The 21,056-nt window shown below is 46.1% G+C and overlaps 1 protein-coding gene and 1 long non-coding RNA gene across 6 annotated transcripts in view; both read right to left on the bottom strand.

The window, feature by feature from the left end:
* Positions 1-6,084, bottom strand: part of LOC144162273 (uncharacterized) — a 61,423-nt gene extending 55,339 nt beyond the window's left edge. For 4 of the 5 annotated variants that reach the window (XR_013320640.1, XR_013320639.1, XR_013320638.1 and 1 more), the window contains exons 1-3: positions 5,887-6,084; positions 5,136-5,203; positions 3,413-3,792 (exon numbers count right to left, since the gene is read on the bottom strand). The gene's annotated coding sequence lies outside the window, so the exon portion shown is untranslated. The remainder of the gene's footprint in view (positions 1-3,412; positions 3,793-5,135; positions 5,204-5,886) is intronic. The other variant, XR_013320642.1, reaches the window with a different exon arrangement.
* Positions 1-20,578, bottom strand: part of LOC144162277 (uncharacterized) — a 185,700-nt gene extending 165,122 nt beyond the window's left edge. The window contains exon 1 of the long non-coding RNA XR_013320647.1: positions 20,513-20,578. This is a non-coding gene — a long non-coding RNA (uncharacterized LOC144162277). The remainder of the gene's footprint in view (positions 1-20,512) is intronic.
* Positions 20,579-21,056: the final 478 nt, after the last annotated feature.

Below are 21,056 nucleotides of genomic sequence, written 5' to 3'. Positions count from 1 at the left end.
GGGAGCTGTTCCGGCTCCGGTAGGGCGTGATCCTGATGTCCAGGTCATGGATGCGAGTTTGGGCAAGAAGTGTGCGGGATTGTTTTTCAGTGTTGAGTTCGACAAGGATTTCTCCTGTCCCAAGCTTTTTGGCTTCATACTATTCACCTAATGTGCTTTGCAGAAATTTCGAGAACAGGAATACCAACAATGAAGCGACAGGTCTCGTTGGGTCAGCTGACTCGATCACAAGAAAACAAGAATAGTTATTCACGTTTGTTGAAAAGACAGTTGTTGCAAGAGGTGGGAATGAAACTTCGGTGCGGCCCCTTTTCGGGGGCCAATCACGTCTGGAGGGGTGTTTAGAAAATGCCATATATCATAGTATAGAAGCAGGGGACGGGGGTACTTTCTTTGACTTTACCCTGATGGTCAAAGAGGTCCCGGAGCTCCCTGCCTGGTAAACAGACAGGGAGCCCATCCGCCGGAGCTTGACCTGGGCTCCGACGGCCACCGTTTGAGGTTTCTACCCTTCACCTTAAAACCCATTACCACGGTCGGTTACAGCGTGAGTGTGGGGGCTCGGGGTCCGCAGTGTCGCCAACACCATCACCAAGATTACTCAAGGTGCCCCGTGTGGGGAAAATAAAGGCAAAGATTGCGTCAGTTCACCGTCAGTGTCTCTACTAAGCACCGAGATCACGTATCGTTACAGAACTTGTTGGAAATAGTAGCGAGGAGGAGGAAGAAGAGACCGTGCGCTCGAACGGAGCGTGCACTATCATTATCATTGTACGTAGTGTTCCATCCTGTCCCATTAAAGCGGCGGCTCCCGTTCGTGGTCCCGGCTCGGTCTTTTCCGCGACATGGTGCCGAAACGACAGGAAAAGCGGCTTTCACAGACGTGAGACACCCTAACGAGCGCCGGCCCCATCGACCTTCGAGAAGAAGTTTCCGCCGGTGCATTTGTGTCCTCATTTGGAGCCGCGCCAGGGGAACTCAACGGTGGAAGGTCCGAGCGGGCTACCAACCAACGACAACGTGAGCCGTGGGGCGAGGACCGTTGCACCTGACGCAGAACGAGCTTGAAGCACCATTATAGAAACGACATGGAAGGAACGAGCTTCAAGCACATGCATTCACGATGAAGACACCGCCTTCATACGTTGTAACGACGGTGTACTTCATGGCCATACCAAGGAACGCCTACCTACCAACGATTTTGTGGACTGCATAACGCCAAGCAGAACAATGGAGGAGCTTATAAGCCAACGACTTCAGCTACGTGACGAAGTCTCCACAATTATTAGGCAAGTTGAGCTGCATATTTCTTATGGACCACCCTCGCTAGTACAGCTCTCTAGCTGGAACCAGTCTTTGATAGAGAAAGAGCAAGCTCTCAAGGAAATGGACGGAAAAATCGAAGACCTCGTTGCCATTGAGAAGATTGCCGAGGAATTCGAAAAGGCCGAAACATGGGCAAACACCATCGTAACGACAAAATGGAAGCTAGAACTAGTTATTAAGGATTTGCGAGCGTCTCTAAAAAGCACGATTCGCGAACGAATGAGACGCAACCTAAACCATGGAGGCCTACCTTCGCTTCCAGATTACGGCTCAAACAGTGAGAGCACGTCTGTCGACGGGTCGGCGCCATTACTGACGGTCGTAACTGACGAAGTATGCAACGATAATACCAACATAAGCTTGATAGACGAACCGAAACAGGACCTCAAGCGAGAATCGGACACCGGTAATTTTACAAATAGCGCTTTCTTGCCTTCAGCACTGCCAGACATTTTGAACCGCCGCAACCCCAAAAGTGAATTACCCGAATCCGACCCAGGAAACGACCGGGCCACCCAAAATAGCCTAATCCGCACAGTATCTCCTGTCTTCGCGAACAAAAAGTCTTCAACGAATGCTGACGTTACTGATTGTACGCGGCGTGCGAACACTGCTACCCAAGACAAATACCGGACGAAACGAAACCTCAAACAGGGAGAAAAAGGGAGAAACACCAAACACCAAGAAGAAAGGCAGAAGAGGGGCATCTTATGGATTTTCTGGCAAAAGCGAACCGCTCTCATAACGGCAGCGAAGAAGGTGCTCAGACGAAATACGAGGAAAGATTCCAAGCAACGATGTACAAGCAGGTGTCCACGCCGCCTGAGAATGTCTCAACGCTGTCAGGAGCATCCTTCTCGGGGGGATACCACCGTTTCCTGTGGAGCTGACACAGCGACCTATGTGCCCCATTTCACGTGGTGCAGCTCTACACTCCGTCGTCTGGGCAGACGATACAAGCATCGGTGGCGGAGGAAGTGCGCTCGGCTAAGCCCCGGACTGACATAGGACTGCTCGACTCGGCTTTGTGTTAACCCCGAACATTGGAACTATAACGCTGTGCTTGATATTATAGTTTGCCTCCTTTCGTTGAGGTCGGGAGGATGTTGGAAATAGTAGCGAGGAGGAGGAAGAAGAGACCGTGCGCTCGAACGGAGTGTGCACTATCATTATCACTGTACGTAGTGTTCCATCCTGTCCCATTAAAGCGGCGGCTCCCGTTCGTGGTCCCAGCTCGGTCCTTTCCGCGACAGGACTCTTGGGGGTGATTTTTAGTGCCTTTGGACTACCCCAGCCCTCGCCTTGTTTGTTTATGTGCGAAGCGATTGCACATGCCTAGAGCATGGTTCTTTGCCCCCCGTGTTGCGCTCAGTCTTTTGGCTGTGGTTTTTGTTGTTTATCTTTGTTTTGTGCACTAGGTTATCGCAGTTTCCTTCATGTGTTTTTCACTCAAATAAAAATTCACTTGCTAGTCTGCACCCTATGTGTCTATTCGTCTTTTCTTGTGTCCTCCTCGTTTTATGCGCAGTTTTCTTTTTTGTACCTTTATCATCTTTGATTAGGCTTCTCCCGCCTTCAATTGGCCTTTGATTTTTTCCACTAGCGTACCAGTCAGCGGAGCGTCGCATGTGTGGAGCGAGTTAAAGCTGAATACAGTCCACAAACTAACAAACTAAAGGCAAATATTTCCAGGCACAAACGGGTCATGGCTCAGTTTCAACTGAGCAAACAAATTAGGACGACCCGCTGGCGGCCAGAAGACTATACGCTGGACCGACTGACTGTGTCGGAGGGTCGGTGAGCCGCCCAGTAGTGCAGCCGAACGATCTTGTTTTGATGTCACACAAAATGTCATAGGAAATCAGCAAGAAGGATGCAGAGGAAGGCAGCATTTTTTAATTGATTTTTTTCTACCGAATAAATTCACGTAAATGCCGCGAGTGCTGGAAATATGGCCTAGAGACTCCAGACTACAATTCGCACTAGTATTCCTGCAATATTTACAAATCACTTCAGTGTCCCTTAAAAAGTATTAAAACACACACACACACACACATGCACAAGAGAAGATAACAAACAAACAAACCCTCAGTTCCTCAATGTTGTTCCAAATCACCGGGCTGGGAGGCGAAGCGTGGGGATGACTCCTGAGGCGTCCAAGGTAGGAGCACAGGGCCTTGTGGACTCTGGCCTGCTCCCTGGCACAGCCCGGCAGCAACAGCAGCTGGTCCAGCAGCCGAAGATCCTGCCGTGCAGCCAGCAGCTCGCCTCCCTGTTGTTAAATCTGGCCACTCTCCATGGCCAGCAGGCAGGGCTGTCAGCCACCTCCAGGTGGTGTTTTTCCGCTCGGGCACCCACATGGGGCACAGGACGACCGAGGGCTGCTGTCAAAACAGCCATGCAGCCCACACAGCTACGGCGGCCTCTCCACAGCCTCGGGTCCGGGTGCTGGGCGCTCGCATGCCGCTGGATAAGCAAGTAGGCATCATCCTCTGCCGCCTTGGCTGCCTTGGTCGAGAGGGCAGCTAATCTGCCCTCTCAAAGTAATGTGATTGGTTCGAGTCATTTTGGAGCAGCCAGAACAGGCATTAAGATTTGAGAAATACTGCTGGAAGGGGAGGAAAACAACCGAGAGGAGCCCCAAAAGCAGCATCCTGGGCACACAGAAATGTTTAAACAAGTAAAATGCCTATGTGCAGAAGAGTTTCTGCCGCACGGATGTCTGTTAACAGCGATTATGAAATGCCTCAGAACAAGCACCAAAAGAGTCCGTGCGATGTGTACATTCACCACAAACGCTAACAGATCATGAAGGAACTTGACTTTCATTTAAAAAACGACTATCGGGGTAGCATTCAATTCGGTAGGCTACAGAACTTTTCATAAAACCAGAATGAACGAAACACAGTCACTTAATGTGGACAGTTTGATGTACATGAAAACAACATCCTGAAGTTAAAATGACTACATGGCAATAAAACACAACATGAAACCAGACGCCGGATAGTATTTTTTTAAATGCAGAGCATTTCCGTAACTCACGATGTCACCCGCGTTTACGTCCGTTGTAGTCCGCACTGTCGTTGTCCGCACCCCTCCCTACACTATATAAAAAAAATACTATCCGGCACCTGGTTTCGATCCCTCGACCCTGCACGCGGAACGCAATGTACATGGTGCTCTACCCACTGCGCCACAAAGCCGACACAGAATGGGAGGCTACGAAAGCGCCTTATATCCTTGACTCATTCAAACTACGTCAAGAAGCTGCTGATACAACGCATTCACTGCCACCAACTCCCCAAACACTAAACGTTAACGCAATACACCCACCCACTATGCGACGCATTTACTCGAGTCCCCCTTGCGGGGAGATGGGACCGACAAAAACAACACATTGTGGACTGCGCAGCGCTCGCGCTGTTAGTTCCAGGCAGGGGGCGCGCGAGCACTGCGAAGGCGGGAAATTTGAACTGCTTTGGACAAACCTCCGTTCAATTCATCAAGAGAGAAGTGAGACAGGGAGGCGAAGAGCGTGATGGGTAGTAGCAGTAAGCGGATAACGGTGCCACAGGCCGTTATGGCGAATCACTGCTCTGCATTTACGACAGCTTTCACGTTGAGCGGAACGGCTTTAATTTTTTATATAGTGTAGGGAGGGGTGCGGACAACGACGGTGCGGACTACGACGGACGTCAACGCGGGTGACATCGTGAGTTACTGAAATGCTCTGCATTTAAAAGTGGTTACCTTCTGTAAGTGAGAAACGTCCCAATTGACCCTGTGCAAGCGCGGCTTGGCCTACTCACACATGGACAGGTTGATCAGCGACACCTCCTTGACAGCTTTGTTCACATCCAGGGCTTGAAAAGGCACCCTGAACGCGCCAACAGATGCCGGCAAAAATGCGAGATAATAAAGTGCACACAACTAAAGCACTGAGCCCTAAAGCAGTTTGAAACTTGAAGTAAGCAAAACTTGTTATCTCGAGGTAAACAAGGATGCAGAGGGGTTTTACTACTCTAACATGAAAATATCCTACTGCACAAGGACAAAAAAAAGTCAAAAGCTCATTCACCGGCCTTTGCCTGTGAATGAGCTTATCTTATTCAAAAATCTCAAACCTGCTACAGTGAAAGGCTTGGAATGAATAAAACTCTAGGGCAGTGCCTTGAACATGCACACAATATTTTGGGAAGGTCTGGTAGCTCCCCCCATTTTGCCTTAAAGCGTATTTATGTTGCACTCCATCGTTGTGCTGCGACATCACCGAAATTTATGTCTCAAAGTTTTGTGCATCACTAGTCCATAAAGGCTGAGCGCGAGCTCGGCTGATAGCCTGTGCATTCGCTGTACTGCTTGTACCGTTTCAACAGTTTTCTTTAAAGAGAAAGGTAATGTCAAAAGTTTGCAAACCAAGCGTGTACTTCTCCACAAATTGTGGCGCTGGGCACCGGCGTGTACTGCGCACAGAATTCGCCAAACTACGGTACTGTGCAGTGATAGCTCATTAACGACGACCGCAAGAAACTACTACTTATCACGCTAGTAGCTACTCACCTTTGTTCTTGCCGAGTCGTTTCCGGACGCTTGAGGAACCGTGGCAGTTTTTACGCATACAAAGGCTTGAGCAAGGTATTTTGGAGATGCATTTAAAACACCATTTACCTATTTACTTTCTCAAAAGTATTTTTTGCGCAAACAACCTTACAAACGCAATAGGAACTCATTGGAACGGCACACGCGACCGACGGTTGTTGTGTAACGTTTGAATTGAAGCATCGCCTCCTTTATTGAAGCGACAGAGGAACCCCTGGTGCCCTGGTGGTGCTGAAAGAAGCTACTACCACAAACGCATAAACTAAGAAATAAAATATTTTCGCATAATAAAAAAAAGAAAGTGTTTCATAATCCAAGTTTTTATTAAATGCAATAAATTACTTCTTAGTTTGCAATTTTTAACGGCTCTTTATCTTTTGGTTAAGTCTCCTGCCACGCGTGTGGTACGAGCTGCGCCCCCCTGGCAACAGCTGCTGCCACGCAGAGGGACGCTCTCTCCGGCCATCAACAGATCGAGGTCGTGACGACACAGCCAAAAGTCACGTGATAAAGACATTTTCGTCACTTCCTGGGCCGTGGACCTTTTTGTTGTTTTTACTTTTATCGCGTAGCATCAAAAAGCTATGCACTGCGGTAAGGTGTTTTTTATCACTATTGCGCAAGTACGCCCAACTGCAGCGTTAGGTTCGATTTGGCGTTTCAACGTAGCCGTCACTTCCTTTAGTTTCACCCAAGGCTTCAGCCAAAGCATGCGAAGGCGATTGCCAAAGGCATTGTGTGTGTGCGCGCTACCGTCGCTTCGCCGGTTTTTTTTTTTTTATTATTATTGTTATTGCGTCATTTTGCCCCTGGGAATTTGTTCTGTGCCCGAGTTGGTTTCTTTCAACGTAGATGATACCCGCGTGATATGTTGAAGTGTATCGTAGAAGTCTCCCTCGGCGTCGTGTTCTGCAACACTGCTTCTTTGAGCCAGCTCACGAATGAAGCCGTCACCTTGAGCCCTCGCAGGTGAAACGGCGACAAGACGACGACATCGATATTTTCCCTGAAGAATCTAGTACGAAGTGTGACACCACTAGTTGTGCGCGCCCATATATCCTACCCAAGTATACAAGTCACGTTGCCGTCAGCAACAACATGCAGCAAAAGAGTTCACCGAGCGATGATATGCCGTGCTGTGATGCAGCGAATTCAGTGATGTGGAAATGATTGTGTGCATTGGGGTGCCAAGCTGGACGTACCACATTCGGCTTGTTATTTCGGCGACAGGTAAATGCGCAAATGAGACGTGGTCGAGTTCACTGTGTTCTGGTATATCTACGAATTCCACGGTGACAGAGAGAGAGAGAAAGAAAACCTTTAATGAAAGCTGAAGCTGAAGAGGTCAGTCCCACTAACGGACAATTTGTTTTATGGTGAAGGCGAGATTAGCCAAGCCATTGCACTTAGCTTGCTATCGCCCTTGATGTCTGCGCTCTTGGTGGCTGAGTGCGATGCTTGCACGGGCAGCAATTTTTGCAGGCAGCTATATGATGCGGGCTTCCAAATACAAGTGCCTCACATACTATTTTACATTGCCTAACTGGTGAAAAGAGCAAACTTTAAATCGTAAATCAGTGGGAAGCTGAAGGCATGTAAAGTTTGATAACTGCACCTCGCAGGCAGCCAGTGGTGATCAGCCTTTCTTATATGCACCTCCTGCAGCTGTAACTGCCCTACCTGGCCTAATTGCACCTAATGACGGTACAGGACGAGAATATTAACAGATAAGCCATTTGCAGTGTCGTGGTATTTTTTTTTTCAACGTTTATTGAAATGTAGAAAAAACACCCAGGGGTCTCTTGCTAGTGCATCAGATCCCCTTAGGGGTAGCGATAAGTTAAGGTTCACGACGGGTATGGGTGGGAAATAGCAAGGGAAAAATAGTGGGTCGGGATATGAAATGCAGGAGAGTGTCCCACACTGCCTTCGCTAAATTAGGTAGGTAGGATGGACGCAGGGGATCATTTAACGAATTCGGTCGTAAGTTAGCGGGAAGGGTGTCTAGGAGAACCTGTCTTTCAGTTTGAAATTGAGGGCATGTCCGAATAATGTGTTCAGTGGTGTCCGGAATTTCACAGGGGATACACATGCCTTGATTAGGTGATGAATGAAAAAACTGTTGTCGTTTTGCAGGGGAAAGGTTGGTAAGTGTCATTAGCTGTCTGAGGCGGACTTGTTGAGAACGAGAATACGACTTGGGAATGAGAGTGTGGTTGACCAGGGAGGTGAGAAAGTCTTTCCGTTGTTTGATGGCGGTCCGGTGCTCGTCAGGGTCATAATCGCAGTCTGAAGGCGTCCAGCTGGCTTGGGGCACGGTTGTGAACAATGCACGTGCCGCCAAATGGGCCGCCTCATTTCCGGGGATTCCGGCATGGCCGGGCACCCACGTGATGGTGACGTCGATGTTCTGTTGATGAAGGATGCTCTTGAGTTCTTGGATCTTCTTAACTCATAGGCTGTATGATAGTTGATGGCGACATTCCAGGAAAGCTTCCCGACTATCTATGTGAATGTGTATGAGTTTGTACATGGAAAAAGATGATATGTTATGAACAATGTGACGAAGTGAGAGGATGATACTTTCTAGTTCTGCCCCTTTAATGGTGGTATCTGGTGGCAAGGAATGAACGCTATTGAAGTTAAATGCCGGCATATGCCACGCCGAAGTTGTGCTGGATTCTGTTTTAGATGCGTCAGTGTAGATGCTGAGTGTATTAGGGTGGCAAGACCGTTTCTGGTGGTGTTTTGCAGATTTCCGCCTGTTTTGTGGTTGGGGATCGGGTTTAGGATGCGATGATGGGTGGTCCATGGTTCTGATGTGTTGGCTATGTCTGGCAGCTGCGAGGTATTGTTGCCAGTGGCTTCAAGTCCTCCAGGACTGCCGTGATCGTATAGTGGTTAGTACCTTGCGTTGTGTCATGGTATTTTATTGTCGCTCTGTTTCCTTAGTGCAGGAACACACCCAGCTCAGCATCGTCACAAACTTTATAAATGAGAGCAAAGCGAAGTTCATCCAGCTGTGAGTGGTCATAGCGCTGTATTCTTATTTTTATGGCAAGCCTTCCCTGACCAAAACGCCTTTTCCCATGGCGTTTTACACCCATGAATACTATTTCTGAGACCCACTTTGGGTTGCCCATAGAAGCAGCCATTCCACTGAGAGAAGTACGAGTCATTTATGCGAGCCTTCCCCATCGAGATGTCAATAGTCACCTGCACTCATGCTATTGTCACTCCAATTGCCTTTGAACTTTCAACTGTGCATTGTGCTCTCAAAACTGCTCTCATTGTGCTCTCAAATGCTCAACGCAGGAACACACGTGTACACTAGCTCAATCAGCGTAGTAAAGCACTGGGACAGGAAGATGCTTTGAGTCTTCCAGCATATTCATAGTCACTATTCAATATTTCCATCCGGTGATTGCAAAGACACAGCCTGAATGTTTCTAACCACTTTGCCGACCACATTTTCCCCTTGCCATACCAGACTCTGCCAAATTACTGCCTTCAGGTCCTTCGGCTTTCTTAAGACTAAAAAATCTCTGCCCCCAAAGTTGCCGATGCATCTGCTCCCTTCTTTGCACTGTTTCCGAGAGGAAGTTTCTCTCCAAAAGCATCTAGTTGGAGTGGCCCTCACACTTTTTCGACCTGGACACATGTAATACTCTGTCCACTGAAATCCACATACATGAATCACTAAGTCATAAATTTTCATAATGTCTTTGCACATTGATAGCAGGTATAGGTTCTAAAGAGTGGACTCTGGTGGTATGTTTTGGGGCAACACGTTACGTAAAATGGACTCGGCAAGCCTACGAAGGCATTTTTAGGGCAACAAAAAGCCAATATAGGCACGAATTTAAAATAAGCCCTTATAGGCACAATTAACAGCTGATTAAATTTCAATTCCTGTAGTTTGTGCTTATTTGTTGAATAAACTTTACAGGGACTCCAGGAAAAAAAATGGGCATTTTGCCTAACGTTTCGATCTCTAGTTATATTTTGTATATCAGGGCATGAGCTGTGTCACAAATGTTATGTGCCTGTGCATGACTGTTTTGTGTGCTGGAATTTGCTTTTTTTACTGATGTGCACATGGTTTTTCTATGTACAGGATTGTACTTTAGCAGTAATACTTTGTTGCACTTGTTCCTGTCATCCTCCTCTGCCTCGTGTCAAAATTTTGCCTCTATATTACAGCACTGCACGCGCCTGATTTTAAGGCCCGAGCCCGACCCCGACCCGAGCCCGCTTTGTGAAGCCCGGGACCGTAACGCCGAGCCCGGGCCCGGGCCTGGGCATTCATAAGTGAGGCTAGTCCGGGCCCCGTTTCAAGCCCAGGCCCGGCCCGGGCCCGTCGTATCAATCCCAGGCCTGGCCCCGTCATCTCAAGCCCTTGCCCAGCCCGGGCACAGTCTTTTTTTTTTTGTGTGTGTGTGTGTGTTTGCCTAGGGAGGGCCCGCGTGTGTGTGGCCAGGCCTAGTCTTAGACGTTGAAGAAAATTTGTTTATTATATTTGGTCGAGTGTCTGCATAGCGGGAAATCAGACAGAGCATCTAGTCTGTACAAGCACGCCCTGAATTGTAACGCAAAAAATAAGATTTTAAAAGTACACGTAGTTTAGCTCACACCGTCTGCAGTTCACGCCACATGGGCGTAATAATAGCTCGTATTCTTACACGAGAGACACCATCACCTTTGATGACCAGACTCTTGGCAACTTCATGTGGTTGTTTCGGTCACAAGTTGGTATTAATGAAATTTCTTGTTCTCCATTTGAATCCACGAGTATGTGCGTGCGTTGAAATATTTTCCCTGGAGTGGTTGTTAAGCGGTGGCGCTTCTCTAGCACGCGAGTTTGATTTCCAGCCACGGCAGCCGCATTTAGATTGGTTCGACATCTAAAACACACGTACATGACATAGGTGCACAGCTACAGGGTGGCTTAATTAATTCATTCCCTGCTAGGGCATTCCTTGTAACCGTATCTTGGATATGCTGTACACCAAAATATAAAATCTTGATGCAGTACATGAAATGTCATCAAAGCTAGAGTATAGTGACTATCAGCCCTAGCAAAACACGCTTTTAAAACAATGCGTACAACTAACATCAAGAAGCGCGTAAAAGTATATTCAGAATGTTCAATTTTATGCTCTTTTCTACACTTCATTTCGGAACTTTTAACGGCCGGGCCTATGAATTCAAGCCCGAGCCTGGCCCGTGGCGTCGAGCCTGAGCCCGGCCCGTGCAGTGCTCTACTGTATATATGCGAATGTATCTTGCCAATAAATCCTAGTTGGAAATAGCACTTGTTCATGTCATCCTTCTTTGACTCTCATCCAAATTTTGCACTTTACACGTGTGAAGTCGCCCAAAAGTTCACATCGGTCAGTTACATGAGAGATCCAGAACACCACGCACTAAAAGTCTGCATGGCTTCACCTAATAATTAGGCTGTAAGCTTCAAGTGATACCAACTAGCCATTCAGAGTTAACATCTATGGAGAAAAAGTGAGTAGTATAATGCACAAAAGAAATTGGGAAAGATACGAGGCTGTTTGGGCACAACTTTTTATTGCAATCGAATATTCTGAAAAAAAAAAGTCAGTGTTGGGTGCAACAGGGCCTCGGAACACATTGGCTTTAATGTTTGTTTCAGTGAAGTTTTTTTCTGAGCCGACATCACAAGCACAGAGTTGGGTAACAGCACTGTTTCTATATCAAAACTATCATGCATAGAGGTGTGGCGTCTATACTCAATAAAGTGCAAAGGCTTTATTAGAAGAGAAACAAAAACTGCATGCAGTGCCCTTAAAGCAAGTAAATATCTTCATTCAGTGACTTTTGCTTCACCTAATGGGAATGCACTGTCCCCTTATAACTGGTGAAGGTGGTTCAAAAACAATTCAGCTATTATCAACACACCCACTGAAAGGAAAGTGCTGGTGATCCCTTTTACATTCCTGTGTTTGAGGTGTTTGCAGCATATTGTGGCAAATTTTAATTTTTGTTCCAAGTGCGCAATTACGAAAGGCACAAATTGCGGCTCGTTGAATGTTATGTGGTGCTTTTGAATGGACTGCGTATTAAGGGTGGGCGATTGATCGACCAACTTTCCGATATATGCTTTAGTTGCGATTAATTTTTTAATCGGTTGAAGTCATGTGAGCAAACCGAAACAGGAGTGCCGCATTGAAATTGTGCATGTTGAGGACCATATTTGTGTTCAAATAACCCACCTGACGTTACAACAGAAAACAGTGCAAGTATGCTCAGAGATCACAACGATTAAAACTGACAGGGCGGAGAAGCATTTTATTATTATTATTATTATTGCATGGATATCATTAAAATAGTATTTTTGGTCATTTTTCTTTTAAAACCAATGCTACCAATTAATTGATTAATTAAGATTAAAGCTAGCCAGTTAATCGGATTAAAACTTTTAACCAAAGCCCAGCCCTGCTATGTATGCAACCTACACCTTGGCTTTATTCAAAAGGTCAGACAGTGCACATCATTACTACAATACTGTTATGTGAGGAACAACACTACCACCACACAGGAATTAGAATACGCATAGATAAATTCCACAAACAGGCAGCCAGAATGCAAAGGAAGCCAAGTAAACCAGCGGAGGGCATCCACTTATTAAACAGCCATCAGTTCAGTTCTTGTGCAAGATGGATGAAGCCTGCCACTTGTGTGGTATCAAAACAGCTTGTCTGAGTTGCTGCTGCTGCTTTCTTTTTTGTCTGCCATGCTATAGGCACTCGGTATGAAATGAAATCATATTTGCTACCACTAAACAAATGCGGTCTTAAGTAGGAACAAAATGCCTGAACTAAAAGCCTGCAACCCTCCTAGTTTTATTTCTTATAGGAGTTTTTGTAGAGACCAGCCACAACAGCGGTGCGAGAATATGAAATTCTGCTTTTGAATCTGTTTTATTGGAATAGCTTTTAATAGAAACAAATATTTTCAAGTTAAAGTGCCCTCCTAAAGCACCATTCTCTTCAAAACGCATTTTTGGTTGAGTTGGTCTACGATATTGACAAAATAAATAAAAAAATATGAGCGCTACACGAACAGCGCACGAAAAGAACGGACGACAAATACACAAGCTGCTTGCCTTTCTCGTCGGTTGTTGTTGTAGAGCTCATATTTTTACAACTCCTTCCTCCTGTTTGTTCAAACCTCCTCTTAAGAGGTTTGAACATTCGTAAAGCAATTTAAATCTTTGTGAAAGGCGAGAACGGCCTCAGGCATAAGCTTCGTCCAATGCCACACCATGCTCAAGAAAAGTGCAAGTTCTGGTGCAATTCGCAGCTACATCCTCTTTGGAAAGAACTTGATGGCTATGATATAATTCCCCCTTTTCAGGAATGAGTATGCGTACAAGTGGCGTAGATGAAATTCGCACCTGCCGCGGTGGCTCAGTGGCTAAGGAGTTACGCTGCTCAGCACGAGGTCGCGGGCTCGATTCCCGACCGCGGCGGCCGCTTTTCTGATGGAGGCCCTAGAGAAAATGTTGCTGGTCCTTGCTGGTTTATGGCCAAATTCCCAACTGGGCGCTGCTGGTCCCAGTTGGGACCAGCAGTGCCCAGCTGGGAATTTGGCCATAAACCAGCAGGGACCAGCAACCATTTTCTCTAGGGGGCGAAAAGCAAAAACGTCTGTGGGGACGAGATTTCGGCCCACGTTACAGATCCCCAGGTGGTCAAAATAATCCGGAGCCCTCCACTACTGCGCGCCTCATCGCCTGCGTTGCGTTGGCGCGTTAAACCCTACAATCGATCAATCAGATGAAATTCGCAAGGCACCAGGTGAACTTTCTAACGGTTTGCTCTGCTTTTGGGCAGCTCCGCCACCGTAGAGTGTGCATTTAACGGAATAATTTTATGACATACGATGCATGAATGAAGGAATGTTTTTTTTTTATAGAATGCAGACGCCAAACACAATCCATGTACTGGCTATTTGGGTGCTTTGGTTGGAGACAACAGAAAAAAAATACGTAGCTGCAATGACAGATATGTAAGACGTGACCCACCCAGCACTCGCGTGTGTGGTAAATTGCTTGCTCATGCCCTCTCCTTCTCGCCAATGCAGACATTCAGTTCAAGTGCAGACATTCAGTTCAAGTGCTAGGCATGAATGCTAGTACAGCAATCTTCACGGAAGAGAGTGATTTAAAATGAAGCACTCATAATTCCCCAACCAAGTACTGAAAAGCATGAAGTCAACATTAAAACATTTTTCGTTCGTCCGCAGAGTCCACAATGTCTTTGGCACCTCACTGCACCTAGCCTAGCTAGGACTTTGTGCTGTGGAAAGCAAAGATTGGCTCGCTTCCGCACGTGCCTGTTCGTTTAGACCAATAAAAATTAAAGCACGCAGTTGCAAGCAAGCATCAGCAAAGACCATGGGGCCGTAGCCATAATTTTTTTTCAGAAAGGGTTATGGGCTATCGGAAGGCAGGAGTTTTGCCCAAGGGAACACGAATTCTGCCCGGAAAACTTTCGGAGGAGGTTCGAACCCCCCCCCCCCCCCCCTCTCGCAACGTTACTGGCAAAGACTGTACCCAAGGTCTGATGAATCTATCACACACGAATGCTCGAGTTGACCGCCCTGCCGCGACACTTTTTTTTTTGTTTTGTTTTGGTGCAGTACGATATCGGTCATCCAAACTTTTTATGGGCCTGGTACTGGTACTACAACGGAGTTATGGTGGAGTCAGTCTGCCGAACAGGCAACATGAGCAACACGCTTACAGCAGATACGCGACGCGTTCATCAACCAACAGCCCGACGCAACAGTTGACAATCATGTAAGCACCGTCCACAGCGGCTATGTTGACAGGAACTCGGGCATAAAACAAAATGCCAAAGCGAAGCCACCGCTGCAGAAGGGCGCACTTGCGCAATAGTGATAAAAAAACACCTTACCGCAGTGCATAGCTTCTCGGTGCTGTGCGCAATAACGTTGATGCGCCGTGCCTTCGTGATAAAAGTAAAAACAACTAAAAAAAAGGTCCACAGCCTAGGAAGTGACGAAAATGTCTTTATCACGTGACTTTTGGCTGTGTCGTCACGACCTCGATCTGTTGATGGCCGGAGAGAGCGTCCCCCACGCAGAAGTGACGTCAAGCTAAAATAATCACGTGACTTCCTGTGACGTCACAAAACAAACGTCATATTTACGTCATTTGATCATGCCACTTTTTTGTGTTAACGACGACGGCAGCCGGGTGTACGCGTCTTGTGTGCCGATGTTCTCCGCCCATGGTTCGAATGGCAGGCCTGACACATCGTTACGTCCTTATCTCCCTCTACAGCGGCTGCCTCGCGGCGCTCTTTTATTGTTGGGAGGTGTGCTTTTAATTATTTAGATTGCGTATTTTTTGTGAACTTGCTGTTGCACGTCTTGGTAAGCCTAACGCATTGTTTTCTTCACGCTGCTTCGCCCCGCTTTTTACATGCTCCTAGAGCTGTACTGTTGTCGTTTAATATTTTGTAAGCTTCACGTTGCTTTGCAGTTCGCGTGCTATCGGCTTTACGCGCCTGCATTTGTTGTCTACTTGTGCCTCGCTTCTTCCATGCCAAGCCTTGTGTTCTGATTCTGGAGTGGTGGCTCAATTATAAAACGTAGGGATCAGTATTTTCCATCGCGTCGCGCCGTGGCGAGCGACGTAGTGTCAGCGTGTGCGCGAATCGAGTGTCATCAGGTAGCGCACGGCATCATCGAACGCAATCCGATCTCGCATGTAGCTTCTGCAATTTTTCCCCCGGGGCAGTAGTACTGTCGCCGAGAAATGTATCCTGACTATTCCACAGAAACGATCTGTGCACGTGGCGCTGCAGAATCCGTGAAGGGAGCGCAGTTTCACTGCCGTGGGTGGAGCCCAACTGCCCGTCCAAAGATATATCTACTCATGAGTAAGATACCACTGAAACCATTCGCTGACTGGCTGGCTTCTTGTGCAAGGAGGAACTGTGCAAGCATGGGAGAAGTGCAACCGATAAGATCGCCGTGTGAGCCAAGTTTGGAACTTCTGCTAATAGTCCTTCAAAAGTCTGGTGTGCATAAGGTTAACAAGTGACAATTCAGTTATTGTTCATCTATGCTCAGATTTGTTGCTTAGTACCATTGCGCTTTCAACTTAGGAAGTCTTAATGAAATGATAGGCAAGGCTTAAAATTACTGCTTGGCTTTTATTTCCCTTTCCTTCGCTCCAGTACCTTTCGCCTCCTCTAACATGGTTAGGCAACAGAACTTCCTCCTGCATCTGCTTTGAGTATGTATTTTGATAGGCTCGTTCCTTCTTTACTCTTGTGTTTGGCTTGTTTGGAATTGAACATAACCAGCCACAATACTTTCATTCACTCTCAGCAGCATGGGCTCATGATGATGAGAGCTTATCTCGGAGGCTTGGAGTCTATGCACAAATTCCAAGTGGCTGTGACATCTATATGCCCATCCCAAGCCCCCTGCGGAGTTCAACTTGACACTGATGCTTGTATTCGCAACTGGTGAAGCGTGCTTAAGCGTCTACTGTCAAAGCCTTTGGGGTAGTGAACAGGAAGAGTTTCCAATTGTGAGGGGACATTTCACATTCTATTGCTTGTTAACTCCGCACTGTGTAAACTGTTTTGGAAAATTGCTCAAGTGAATTTACTTAGTGGTAAGGGGCATTATAAAATGTCCCACATTTCGTTCACAATGATGCAAGTCTCGTCAGAAGCCAGCTGCTTGAAAACACATTCACGGGTTATGTGTTGTGTGCCCATTAGCTGTTTATTTTTCTTCCACAAAACGAGCACTTAAACAATCCTTTAAGCCAACAGGCTTAAAAAATAGTTCATCAAGTACAACTTCGGAGTAATGGTTGGTGTCGAGCGTGACATTGCCCACTACCGAGAGTACTTCTTAATACCTTGTGCAAGAACTGGAGCCAAGGCCACGTGCGTGGATGTGAATGCCTGTCGGTGGTTGTGAAAGTTGCAGTACAGCTGGAAGGTGTATGGATCATGGGTGGCTTTAACAATAAAATGACTGCTGAACGTACTTTTGCTCTGGTATCAATGAGCAGCATATGAGCATTAATAAGTGCTTCACTGTTGACATTTTTGTTACACAAAAGCAGGCCATGTTAAGGCCCCCTGGCAAATATTCATGAAAAACACTGGACCAAAAAGCTGCCAACACATGGAAACCATGTTGATCACGGCACCTTTCCTAGTACTTCAGTACCGTTAATCAGCGCTGCATTTTTTCCCCCTACTAGTAAACTATCCCAGCGTTGCACCTTAAGCCAGAAATCAAACACTTGCTTGTCAATGACAAGCGATCTGCCAAACTTCCGTGTCTATGCAAAAAGTGAGTAGCTCTACTTTTTGTGCACTGTTTGTGGTGTGAAGCTACGTTTCTAAACAAAATGCCAGGGTTCTTCTGGAAGATGCACAGCATTAAAACCAACAAAAAAGGAATAAGCAAGCAATACTCTCTTGCACTACACTAGAGTCCTGCGGGAAAGCCAAACCAGCAAGTGATCTTTTTCTACAAAGCGCTGCAGACGAGCCAAGAAAAAGATTCCTTTTTGCGGACACCAAAGCTACACTGGAAAGCCAAAATGTGTGGTGTCTGTTACTGCAGATTAGCTGCAAGACAAGCATGTTCACGCAAAGGTTTATGAACCAGGCTGGTGGGGTAACAAAATCATTGAATGAGGTTACAACAAAATGTGTTTTGAAAAATGATATAATACTGTTTGCTATAAATAGCAATTAAAGGTATAAAATGGTTTTGACACTAGTTAAGTGGCCTGTTGGAAATCATTGGCAAAACCTAAAGAACAACATTTCATACAGCTGCAAATGTGAAATAGCAAAGTGTGGTTGGGGCCTGAATTCAGCAGGCATGCTCTAGCTGAGAATGTATAATTGCAGAGCAAAATAATTATAAAGGCCTAGGGGAAAGGTGGGCTTAGTTGAGTTACCACCAAGGTATTTGGTAGAGAGAATAGTTACAAAAATAAAGAAGCAACATGGGAAGCTTTATTTTCCCTGATTTAGGTTTATCAGCACTGAGCTTCATGTTCTGCATGTCCCATTGAAGAATGTTACACCTGCATGCACTCGGCACATCACATTTTATGGTATAACACAGTTTACTTCGAACATAGGTAAATAAGAGAATATTGCATAAGCTGTTCATTTATATGTGAAATAGAAACAGCAGGGTTTTTTAAAACGAAGCCCGTAAGTGTGCTGAATGAAAGGGACCAATGATGAGTTTATGTTGTTACTAATAACAAATTTCAACGACCTTGTCAGAAACAAACCCTTTCCATGAAGGGACTGTGTGTAATCGTAAGATTTTTTTGATAAAAGGTTGTAAATGCCCTGTAAATGTATGTCAAAAGGTATTTTAATGCCCTAGTCGTGGCCTGTGAGTCATCGGCGCTTTTTTCTGGTGTCTAAATGATCAAGGGCTGTTGTACGGTATCCACCTTCTCTTCTCACTTTGGTCACCATCTTAGTCACTGCATTCATGTGCTTGGTCAGGGAGCTAGCAAGCGAGGACAACAGTCGGCACCAACTATCAGCCGAGTTCCTTCAGGCTGGGACAATTGCTGGAGAGGCTAAACAATGTTTTTAAAATCCCTAACTGAGAGCTTTCACTTTTTGTTTTGTTAAAGAACATTTAGGCAACCCTTCAAGAACTGTCCGAAATAACAAAAATGACTATTGTGCCCATTAAATAGTTAATCTACGCACAGTGAACGATGGCATAAAATCTATCAATGCGAACCTACCCTTTGAACCTGCTTAATATTTAGCAGAGACTCACTCCATTCATTAGCTGTTTTATGGCACTGTGGGTGGGCTACTGGTTTCCACCTATGGAGCGTGTGGGCCGCGCTAGTTTCCAGTCGTCCTGTCAAATGTTTTTGGAGACTAGCACTACCCTGCAGTGTACGAGCCATGGATTCCTTGGGTTGGCCATGTGAAATTCTAGTGAATCGTTACAAGCCACCAAAGAAAGTGAGCATTTGTTTATCGACCACTGTTTTGTGGCCACGAAAAGTTTCGTTCATTAATTAAAAAGACTAACAAATGACATCAATTTTATTGCAAACTTCAAACAAATAACTGGTATTACAGAAAATGTGGAAAGCAGCTGGAGCTCCATAGCCACTTTCCAGCTATTTCTCCATGACATCAGAGAATCTTGTTTGTGCGACTAACAGATACCGACCAATTCAACTGCAAAGAAACATAACTGGGCGATTGTAGTGGGGCCTCTAGTTCCGTTTGATCATATCACTTGAGTGTTTACGTACAGTTAACATACTGATGACTGTGTTCATAGTGCATGCACATATAATATCAATGTAGTTTGAAATTGGGATCTTTTTCACCATTTCTTTTTGTTAAATTCGCCCTATGACAGCCTTGACATTTGCCTATCAATTACATTTGCAGCATGCTCGCTGCTTATACCTGTTTACACAAACAATCTGTAGATGCTTTCCGCTTATTGAGTAGATGCTTGCTTATTGAGCCTGCGCAGAACCCATAGGTTTTCATATTCTGGAGTGCATGTGTGTATTAGACATGATGGCCGGCCAAGCGTACACCCTTCCTATTACCGTCTCTACAGCCTCTTCTCTGACCCTATCGTCTGGGTGTGTGTCCTGAATTAACTTCTTTTGCATGAGGGACTCCACGTCTGGCCAACATAGTGTAAACCACGGTACAGTGAGACGTGAAAGTTATACCAGTGCAGTGGCTATGAGATGAAGCGTCTAGCTAGTCTACCTTTTGAAGGTCGCAGGTCCTAAACTGTCGTAGAATCATGCATTCTACTACGAAATCTTTGGTTTAATTCTACTAGGAAATCATTTTAAGCGCTGAATATCACGCAATTATGATCCTTGTGGCGCATGCTCACAAGACTTTTCTGCTCATCAAACGTATCGTGGGTGTAAAACAAATTTTAAGCTACAATTTCGCCCACTAGAAAATAAGAACTTCCCGATTTTCGGAAGTTTTCCTTGCTAATATTTCAGAAGAGGAGATCTACTGTAGTGGTACGTGTACGTGGTACATGTGTGGGGACACCAAAAAACGGTTGCCGCCACTACCCTTCGCCCTCGGCACTGTACATTCTGATTATCTTTTGGAGCTGCTAAGTTGTCTTCATTTCGAGAACACACACCGCGATATTCTGGACTTGCCGTGGTGCAAACTGTTGATAGCAGATGCCGCCGCGCCGACATGCGTCGGAAGGCTCACAGAATTACGCTCGGACGGTGTCTTTTCTTGCGTGGAACGTAGCTTGTTCGAACGGGGCCAGTCGGCTGTGCGATGTCGTCTCACGTACGCTGAAACTGTACGCAGGTACCATCGGCGTACACCAAGCATAACCAAGCGGTCACAGGTCAACATGACTCGAGAGCGGCTATTTTGCTGCGGTCTGGAAAGGCTGGCTAGGTCCCCACGCAATACATAATGGCAAGCAACTTTCTCACGTTTTCAGATAGTGCTTCTAACAATATGAACTCCGGTTTATCTACGTTGTCGGCCCGAGAAAATCGGAGCTTCGTCACGCTTTCGGCTACGCGACTCCATGTACGCACAGAACAGGGCAGCTGGCAGCAGCAGCAGCATCGCCGGCTGCTCCCACAAGAACAAAAATTGTTTGTTTAGAAAAGTTTTAGCAGTTCAATAGTGCGTTATTTTGTACTGCAAATAAAAAAAATGTGTATTTCGAACTACACTACACAAAATAATGACAATTATTAATGTTATGACGTCATTATGACGTCAAGCGTGGCAGCAGCCGTTGCCAGGGGGGCGTGGCTGGTGCCACAAGCGTGGCAGAAAACGCTGCCTTATCTTTTTTTTGAGTGACCGCTCAGCCCGCGCTTTTTGAAGTTTGCTGCGGTTCGGTTCTACAATTTTTGGATTGGATCAATTGGACTTGCGCCTGTAAAAATGCTTCTTTAAGTCTTGGGTACTTTGCCCATGCGTTATCTGGCACTCTGCTTATCTTCGGAACTGTGTGGAGCAAGGAAGCAACGAGTTATTTTCCAGAACGGTGGAATAGGGTCACCTCAT

The sequence above is a fragment of the Haemaphysalis longicornis genome, unplaced genomic scaffold (genome assembly GCF_048455015.1).
Source record: "Haemaphysalis longicornis isolate Haplotype H1 unplaced genomic scaffold, Haemaphysalis longicornis Haplotype H1 scaffold_12, whole genome shotgun sequence".
NCBI lineage: Eukaryota > Metazoa > Arthropoda > Arachnida > Ixodida > Ixodidae > Haemaphysalis > Haemaphysalis longicornis.
This window is presented reverse-complemented; position numbering and strand designations above follow the sequence as displayed.